General features: G+C 41.7%; 1 long non-coding RNA gene across 1 annotated transcript; it reads left to right on the top strand.

Annotated features, from left to right (window-relative positions):
- Positions 1-734: 734 nt before the first annotated feature.
- On the top strand, positions 735-2,374 carry LOC148315622 (uncharacterized). Its single transcript, XR_015840751.1, has 3 exons — positions 735-876; positions 1,535-1,654; positions 2,255-2,374. It is a non-coding gene; the product is annotated as an uncharacterized LOC148315622 (long non-coding RNA).
- The last annotated feature ends 7,750 nt before the right edge of the window (positions 2,375-10,124 follow it).

Raw genomic sequence — 10,124 nt, forward strand, 5'->3', positions numbered from 1 at the left:
TAAGATATTTTATTGACAATCTAACATTAATATGCAAAGAACATGTACATTAGTACGAAATGTAAAAAAAAATTGTGGTGGGGGGGGTGCGAATTGTTTTCTTCTTGGTAGGGGGGGCATGACAGGAAATAATTGAGAACCACTGGTCTAGTCACACACCAGCTCGGGTTCATTCCCTACCAGAGAAATGACATTCCATGTCCCCAGAGCTAGGCGCTTTATGTTGCCGGGGATTGGACTGCCTTTGACTGCCTCCTAGCTCAAAGGAAACCCAAATTCTTTGGTCCCGCCCACTGGTAGTGAGCCGAAGCCCTTGTATTAAATAATAAATAAATACATAAAATAAAAAAATTAATAAATTTAAAAAACGGACCGATCCACTGCTTGGGTTAGTTTGACCCACCTTGAGATCCGTTCCCACTCAGTGACAGTGTCTACAAGCCACTGCCACCAGGCCAGTGAACCGACGTCCAGGCAGTGACAAAAAACGTGATCAAATTACATTGCTCATCATAAGGTGTTTGTGAGACGCTCTTTGTATGTTTCCTCAATTAAGACCTGTTTTCCATTGGTGTATTTGAAAAAAGTGGTGAACCTGTTAAATTCACTACAAAACGTTAAGAAGATGAAAGTAATGTTTGAAGGAATATTATTTTTCTATCGACATGCCGGCGGGCGGGCACAGATAGAGAGTGATAAAGCAGCACCACCCGCGCGGGGCGTGCTGACGGAAAGGCAAGCGCTCCTCCTCTCATCGCGTCCTTATTAAGACAGAAAAAAGACGCTGTTGAATTTGACCTATTCGCAGTTCGAGCAGGTGCTTAACGCTGGAGAATATCACCACTTCGAAGTTCGAACTGCTGTTGAAACGGAGAGGTAAGTGTTTTTCGTTTGTTTTTATTCAAAACATGCCTCGAGTGCATTTGTTCATGGTTAGAGATAGTTGTGTGGAAAACACTATACAAAGTAGCACCATGGATGTGGGCCTACAACACTGGCCTAGCAAACATGTGCTCCTACATCGACATAATTGACGAGCTCCAGTTAAGCATTGAATAATTATAAAACGTCATGGTGCTTTTACTCATTTAAAGAACTAAACCGACGCGTATTTTCATCCGGTGGTCAGGTTTGCATTGAATGTGAGCACGAGGGACGCTAGCTTGTTGCGTTAGCTTTGCGGAGCTAACAGCTTGCACTTTTGTTATAGAACAACAGAATGCAAGTACCATGATAATTTCTGTCATTAATTTTTGTGTAAGACACGATGTTCACTGGTTAATTACATGATTCTTAAAGCAAAGGTTACTGTGAATGCAATTTTGGTAAGATTTTTGTAGTCACACTGCATAAATCTGTCTGTCTGTTGTTTAAACTTCAATATAAACTATTATGGTTGAAATCGTTAATTGGGATGGAGGGATTGATATTTTTTTAATTTATAATTTATTTTTCTTACACTGATATTGTTAAAACTCCATTTAGCCTATAGTATTAATAATTCTCAACACAAAACTGTCTTTTTTCTTTATAGAATAAACAATGCCTTCCCTGAGATGCAGGAAGTCCCCAAAGCAGGATACTATTGAACATGCAGTCAAGGGTCTGGACAAGACTGCAGAGTTAGAAGCGAAGTATATAAACTCATTTAAAGGTATGATGTTAACGCTTTTGCTAAGATATATTATTGTTTTCTGATAACCAAGCTGACATCGTTTTTTAAGTGGTTATTTTACATTAAGAGTGTCTTGACCTTTTCTTTTGTCAGTTTCAAGTTATTTCAGTGAGCGTGAAACCTGATGGTAGGAGTTCTATCTAAATTAAGGCTGTACTTGATGACGCCCTCCGGCATTTTTATACCACAATAGACCGGTGAACAAGTCCGATATTGATAGTCTAGTGTAAAGCACGTTATACGTCACAGAGATCACGTGACGCGATCCAATATGACTGTGTATACAGTGTATGTCATTGTTATGAAACTAAATAATCTTAAAGTTTTTTTTTTACGTAACCAGGTGCCATTGACATTTGTACTTTCAGTCCTAATACATACTGGCTAATGCAATGCTGGAAAATGAATTTTGGCTGGTCTGTTCCTTTAAAATCATAAAGAAGGGCTCTGCTCTATCCCTCACAAGAAGCAATGTTTCAAACCACCCTACATTAGTATAGTGGCCCAAATGAATATGATGACTCCTTATTTGTGTGCTTAAAAATATGACGAAGCTATCTTGATTTCCCTGTTAACTAGGTCGAGGAGTATTTACCAAGGCCCCTTTCAGGAAAGACGACTTTATTCTTTATTATGGAGTACAGAGGAAAATTGATAGATTCTGATAAATCTCAACGCAGGAAGATGGATGGAAGAGGCACTGTCTTTTTGTTTGACTTCCGCCGGCAAGAAAAAACTTGGAGGTGAGGCAAAGATTGAGATGTTATCTTATTTTTGTTTTTATTTAAAAAAATAAACACATACTCATCCCATAAGTGTTAGGGGAAAAATCATTCTCTAAGCAAAAATGTATACCGTATTTTCGCACCCAAAAGACGCGCCGTGTCAAAGGGCGCAACACCTGTTGAGGCCGCTATTTCTGTCTTTGTAACATATACTGGACGCACCGCCTGACAAGACGATAGCACAGCTGCTGTTAGCATAGCATGAACTTGGCAGAGCTGCCCACACTGACACAGCCAATAGCAGCCTACTATGCCCCAATAACATGAGCAATCACCCCATTGTTGCAGCAGACGCCAAGTCTCTATTGACAATAGCTGACAATGGCTCAGGCCAATATTAGGTGCATTGGCAATAGCCTACAAAGCAACGTCAGGGGAGGGACTTGGCTGCTCACCACACACAAAAAATAAAAAACTCATCATACAAGCAAACAATGAAACATAGAAATAAGATTAACACAAACATGTATCTCTCATGCCATCAATATACCCAAAAAAAATGAAAATAATACAAAAGCCACTCAGCCTTAGCTAATTCAAGCAATGCATTCTGGGAGCAGAGACCCACAATCCCATAGCTGTTTAGAGAGATTTGCATGGCTGTTTAAAGAGATGTGCTGTTATGCTTTGGACTTTTTGTCTGTTGTCTAAACCTGGGACGTTTCTTGCTTGCAATAACATAAATGATAAGACAGACTAAAACATTGTGGACAGCTGCCCTTTGTCCAGCTTTTTCCAACACCATCACCCAAACATTATAGTCAGATGGTGTATTTGTCACGGTCGATTGTAAGCATGGACAACTCACTCTTTGCCCAGCAGGGTGTGCTAACATGCACTTCCAACAGCTCGTTGATGACAAGGGCTGATGGACGTGAGTGGTACTTTGTCCATTTAATGGACGCATCGACTGACAGGGCGCTTTGTTTGCTTATGACTGCGAAAATACGGTGATTACTTTTATTCATGCGTTGAATCTGTACAAATGAAAATATAGACCATGAAGTCTCAAAGACAAGCTGTTAATAGGGTCTGATTCCAATAGAAATTTCTTGTATGATTTTATTTAGAAGATTTAAAAATTGTGGATTTCCTATTTTTATGTTTTGTGTACACAAGATTGTCTCAAAGATTAATTTCTGACATTGATTGAATAATTGTTTTTTTTTTTTTTAAATCTATTTTAAGTGTTGATGCCGCTCAAGAAGATGGCAGTCTGGGAAGACTGGTTAATGATGACCACATGCACCCCAACTGTAAAATGAAGAAGAAGACAACAGAGGACAGACCACACCTCTGTCTGTTTGCGCTCCGAGACATTGATGTTGGCGAAGAAATAACTTAAGACTATGGACCAGCTGGCCTTGGAGAACACAGGTTTGTAAGATGCATCTTTAAGTACAATAACAGAGCCCACTTGTGGTGTTCTGGTGATGTAGTTTCCAATTAGTTTGGCAATCTAATAAATGTATGTTGAGGTTTCTATGGAAGTTGAACATGCTGACTGACTGGGGGAGTTCTCCATTGTCCACTATCTGTAATTCAAATTTGTGGGTCTGAGTCAAAGTTTGGCTCTTCAGGAACAACGAACTGGTCAGGGAGTGACAGTATTACAAAGTTCTGCGTTACTCTTTTCTGGGCGGTGGCCCTGTTAGGCCATCATATGCCATATTGCAAATATCCCCATTGTGGGACTAATTAAGGACATCTTTATGTTGTGGTTTCCCTACCAGAACCAGCACCAACCCTGTATATTCATGATATAAAACACTGTTTCAATTTGATATTTAGCCTTTCTATACTGTAAAAATAGAAGACCCCAGGCTTTCCTGCGCTCCCTTGCCCAATTGGTGGTGTTCAGGAGACAACCTGGGACTGAAATATCAGTCACAACCAGTGTTGTTTTCGTCACTGATGACTATGACGAAAATACTTCGTTAACGCCCCTTTTTTAATGACGATGACAAGCTAAACGAGGTTCTTTTATGACGAAAACATGACGTGATGTACATGAATTTTTTTCGTTGACGAGACAAAATTGTTAGCATGTGGTTCATAAATTATTTTATGTTGCTTTTAGTGAAATAAAGCCACAACAGTTGCCCAACAAAATGTTTTGCTTCTCTGCTTATTTTGGAGCAGTGAGCATTGATTCCACTGTTGCCACTTTTTTCTGTTTGTAATGAAGAATCCTTTGTAGTCCATCCAAAAGTCTTTGTTATTGGGTGGAAACCTTGAATGCCTTGTTTTAACTCAAATGGACTTAAACCCATCCATCCATCCATCCGTTATCTGTACCGCTTCTCCTCACTAGGGTCGCGGGGGGTGTTGGAGCCGATCCCAGCTGTCTTCGGCAGTAGGCGAGGTACACCCTTGAATTGGTGTCCAGCCAATCGCAGGGCATACATAGACGAACAACCATCCACGCTCACACTCATGCCTAGGGGCAATTAGAGTGTCCAAGCAACTTGCCATGCATGTTTTAAGAATATGGGAGGAAACCGAATTACCCAGAGGAAACCCACGCAGGAAGGCCGGAGCCAGAATCGTACCTACGACCTCAATATTGTGAGGCCATCCTGCTAACCAGTTGGGCCACCGTGCCGCTTGGACTAAAACCTTTGTGAATAAATTGACGAAAACTAGGGTAAAACTTTTTTTGCGTTTCCGTCGATTAAAACTGGACTAAAACCCTTTTTTTAGTTTTCGTTGACTAAAACTGGACTAAAACTATAACGAATTGGGATGACTAAATGTGATGTAAACAAATCAGCACTTTGTCCAAATGACTTGGACAAAATCTAAAATGCCTGCCAAAAACAACACTGGTCACAACACGTGTCTACAGAAGATTAATTGGCATGGGCGAAATTAATTAGTTTTATTTCATTCATGAGCTTATGTTTTGTTTTGGGTGGCTAAGGCTTAAAATGTGTAAAAATCTAATCCAACCTCAAATATAATTAATTCAATAAATTTATGATGCTACTAAAACATCGAAGCAGCCTCCTCCAGGCTTTACAGACTCAGAAATGGAGGTATGCGTATCGTGTACTCATCCTGTCGTGTCTCGAGATGTTAAAATTGCAGTTCGATAGACGTGTGCTGATTAGACAAGACTTCTAATATATCTGGTGTCACAGGATATTTGTCAGTGAATGTGTATGTCTGGTTTGAGGCTCACTCAGCTTTTTCAGAGTTTTGTGACGTTTTGGCAAAAGGCGTGGCTATTACGGTGCTGAAAAGTCCGATTGTACTTTGTGGCAACAAAAGCTCCGGCAACATGACTCAGATGATCCTATCTTCTCGAAGTTGTACACATTTGAGGATACTTCAGCCCTGAAGACATCTACCAACTTATTTTTCATCGTAGTAGTAGCGCCACCAACTGGTAAAAGCTAATACAAGTTATTTTCTTGGATGTTTTTCTCCGTGCAACTCAACAAGGTCACCCTCATATATGCTCGGAGGACTGTTTCGGCCATGAGGATGTCACAATACGAAATTCATCCTTTTTCGTGAAAAGTTGTGGGAGTGGCATTGCACTGTTTGGCAATAAAACAACGCTGATTATGAGGTTCTAAATATGAACGACAACTCGTGAAACTTGACACACACATCAGGCAGAGCAAATTTATCAATATTTTATACGTTAGTTGTGCAGCTTTTTTGAAATGGCTCGCCATGGCCCTCGAGAAATGTTCAAAAAAGCAGCCCTGGTTGAGTGTTTCACCTCGCTTTTTGTAAATTTTATGGAGTACAGTGAACCCTCGGTTATCGCGGTTAATGGGGACCGAGACCACCCGCGGAAACTGAAAATCCGCGAAGTAGCGGCGCACCTTCAAAAATGCTTAAAAGAAAATACAATATATATAATAAATATATATATATATATATATATATATATATATACGGGGAGAGAGAGAGAGAGAGAGAGAGAGAGAGAGTGAAATTCATGTTATAACAAAAAAACCAAATTATTATTAAAACGTATTATTTTTTTATTCCCCAGCCATTCTTTTTGTATTTATTTAATTACTCCGACTTTTACCTGCTGGTACGCCGTCCGGTGTTCCCTGTGAAATGAAAGGTGGCATTCTTTAATTATTTATTTATTTATTCATTTATTCATTCATAACTGACAGCTTCGCGCTCCGTTCGTGTCCGGGCGGAAGAGGTGTTCCAATTCGGCTTAACTGTGACACACGCCCGCCCTCCTCCCCCGGAGCTTCCATTCGGTTAAACTTAGGGGCCGCTTGGCACCGCCCGTGCCCGGGGAAGGTGCTCCTCTTCGGCTTACTGTGACGCGAGCATGCCCGCCTCCTCCGGAGCTTCCATTCGGTTAAACTTAGGGGCCGCTTGGAACCGCCCGTGCCCGGCAAAGGTGCTCCTCTTCGGCTTACTGTGACGCGAGCATGCCCTCCTCCTCCGGAGCTTCCATTTGGTTAAACTTAGGGGCCGCTTGGAACCGCCCGTGCCCGGGGAAGGTGCTCCTCTTCGGCTTACTGTGACGCGAGCATGCCCTCCTCCTCCGGAGCTTCCATTCGGTTAAACTTAGGGGCCGCTTGGCACCGCCCGTGCCCGGGGAAGGTGCTCCTCTACGGCTTAACTGCCACGCACGCCGGCCGGAGCTCTGGTACGGTCCGAACCGCGCGAAACGTCGCCACCGATCGTGTCCGGGGGAACGTGCTCTTCTTCGTCCACTCTCCTCTTCGCCCACGCTCTTCTTCGGCGCACGCCGGCCGTCTAACCGCTCCAGCGCCCGTCGTGCCGCTCGGCGAAACTACAATGCCCCCGAATATTTTTTATACCCGCGAAGCACTGAACCCGCGAAAGGTGAACCGCGAAGTAGCGAGGGTTCACTGTATGTATAAGACCAAGACCTACAAAAAAAGTCTCTTGGAGCAATGAGCTAGGTTTTACAGGAAGTCGGCCATTTTGAATTTACTTAAAAGGGGCGGGTCACCACAATGGACTTTGTGTAGAAATTATTATTGGGGCCCGAGCAGCGACCGCGGCGAGGTCCCTATTGTTTATGTAGAAATTATTATTAGGGCCCGAGCAGCGACCGCTACGAGGTCCCCATTGTTTTTGTGGAAATTATTATTATTATTATTATTAGGGCCCGAGCAGTGACCGCTGCGAGGTCCCTATTGTTTTTCTAGAAATTGTTATTAGGGCCCGAGCTGCGACGGCTGCGAGGTCCCTATTGTTTTTGTAGAAAATATTAATACTTTTATTATTATTATTATTATTATTATTAGGGCCTGAGCAGCGACCGCTGCGAAGTCCCTGTTGTTTTTGTAGAAATTATTATTATTATTATTTTTCCGATTGTTCGATTGCATTTTTGACCCCGAAACATGCACAAAAATTCACCAAACTTGGCAGTCTCATCGGGCATGGCGAAAAATTTGATATTTTAACGTCTAATATGAACAGGAAGTGAGTTATGAATTTTTGAAAGTCCGACTTTTGCCCTTTTTTGCATGTTTACAGGGGTCATTCTTTTGCACCCTGATCCTAAAGGCTTCATCTGATTGCCTTAAAATTCTGTCTGTAGCATCTTAAGACCTGGGACAAACACTGGGGCTAAAATTTTTTGTTTCCGAAATACTATATGACGGGGGCGGGGCTTCGAAGTTTTCACTTAAGATTTCCTTCGCCGCAATGGACAAAATGCTTAATAACTCTCTTGCACATGCTGCTAAAAATCCAAAACTTCACATGTACATCAAGAGTCGGTACCTGAAGACATCTATATGTTTATATTCTGTTATACACCTTGCGCCAATCAATATCATTTTTTACATTTTGACGTCCTGCACGGTGCCCTTTTAACGAATCCGATTGAAAATTGGCTAGAAAAGACTCAAGACATTGATCTTACTCTATCCCTATTTTTGTGACTTTCCTTCGAAGGGCGTGGCTATTGCGGTGCCGCAGAGTCTGATTATTCTCCGTGGCAACAAAAGTTCCTGCAAAATGATTCAGATGATCCATCTTCTCGAAATTTTTCACATTTGAGGATATTCAGGCCCTGAAGACGGCTGCCAACTTATTTTTGATCGGATGAGTGTTTAGGCCTTGAGGATGTCACAATACGAAAGTCTTTCGCCTTCTTCAGAGTGTCACATGATGGTGTCTTGTGGCCCGTCTTTATCAGCTGATGTTCCATGAGGGCGTGACTTACCTGTCACAAGAATGAAGGCAAGTCACGCCCCCCGCTGTCCGTTCACTCCGCCAAGATGCTGCTCCAGGTGGTAGAGAGGATGAAGGCTCCCTTGTCTCTGTTCATGGTTTTTATGCCTCGCTTGCAGATCTCAATGGCCTCTCTGATCCAGCGCTGTTGTTTGTTCTCTTCGGTGCGGATGACCCTGCCCTTCTCCCGGTCCATGATGTGGTTTTCCCTTTTGCAGTGGTCAGTGATTGCTGATTTGTAATGTTCATGTTGTGCTTGTTCTTTTACTGCTCTAATTTTTCATTTTTTTGACAGGTAAGTCACACCCTCATGGAACATCAGCTGATAAAGACGGGTCTCAAGACACCATCATGCGACACTCTGAAGAAGGCGAAAGACTCGCCGAAACATGTCAGGTAAAAAATTAACCTAAAACATAATTGTCTGCTTTTAATGAATCAGTCAAATATCAATAATAAGAAGACAAAATGAACCTAATACAAATAAATGAATGCTTAATAACGCCCCTGCACATGCTCCTAAAAATCCAAACCTTCACCTGTAAATAAAACGTCCCGACCTGAAGACATCTTAATGTTATTATTTTGTTATACACACAGCGCCGCCAAGTGGAATCAAAAATTTGTTTTTATTTTAATTTTCACGTACTGCACGGTGCCCTTTTGACGAATCCGACTGAAAATTAGTCAGAAAAGACTCAAGACAATGATCTTACTCTGTGCCGAATTTTGTGACGTTTTGGCAAAAGGCGTGGCTATTACGGTGCTGAAAAATCCGATTGTACTTTGTGGCAACAAAAGCTCCGGCAACATGACTCAGATGATCCTATCTTCTCGAAGTTGTACACATTTGAGGATACTTCAGCCCTGAAGACATCTACCAACTTATTTTTCATCGTAGTAGTAGCGCCACCAACTGGTAAAAGCTAATACAAGTTATTTTCTTGGATGTTTTTCTCCGTGCAACTCAACAAGGTCGCCCTCATATATGCTCGGATGACTGTTTCGGCCATGAGGATGTCACAATACGAAATTCATCCTTTTTCGTGAAAAGTTGTGGGAGTGGCATTGCACTGTTCGACAATTAAACGCTGATTATGAGGTTCTAAATATGAACGACAACTCGTGAAACTTTACACACACATCAGGCAGAGCAAATTTATCAATATTTTATACGTTAGTTGTGCAGCTTTTTTGAAATGGCTCGCCATGGCCCTCGAGAAAAGTTAAAAAAAGAATAGAATAGAAATAGAAATCCCTTTATTGTCATTGTACTCAAGTGTGCAACGAGATTAGAGGGCTCCCCTCTCCAGTGCAATACAACAATAATACAGACAATATATAAATTAGATAAATAAATAAGACAGTGCAATGGAATTCAGTACTGAATAGGACATATAGAAACACATCACAATGCTGTTTTGCAAGGTTAGGGTGGTCTCGTGTGTGTGTGAGAGTTCAGT

This window comes from Idiotropiscis lumnitzeri, unplaced genomic scaffold, assembly GCF_059441095.1.
Source record: "Idiotropiscis lumnitzeri isolate Australia: NSW breed Sydney's pygmy pipehorse unplaced genomic scaffold, RoL_Ilum_1.0 HiC_scaffold_75, whole genome shotgun sequence".
NCBI lineage: Eukaryota > Metazoa > Chordata > Actinopteri > Syngnathiformes > Syngnathidae > Idiotropiscis > Idiotropiscis lumnitzeri.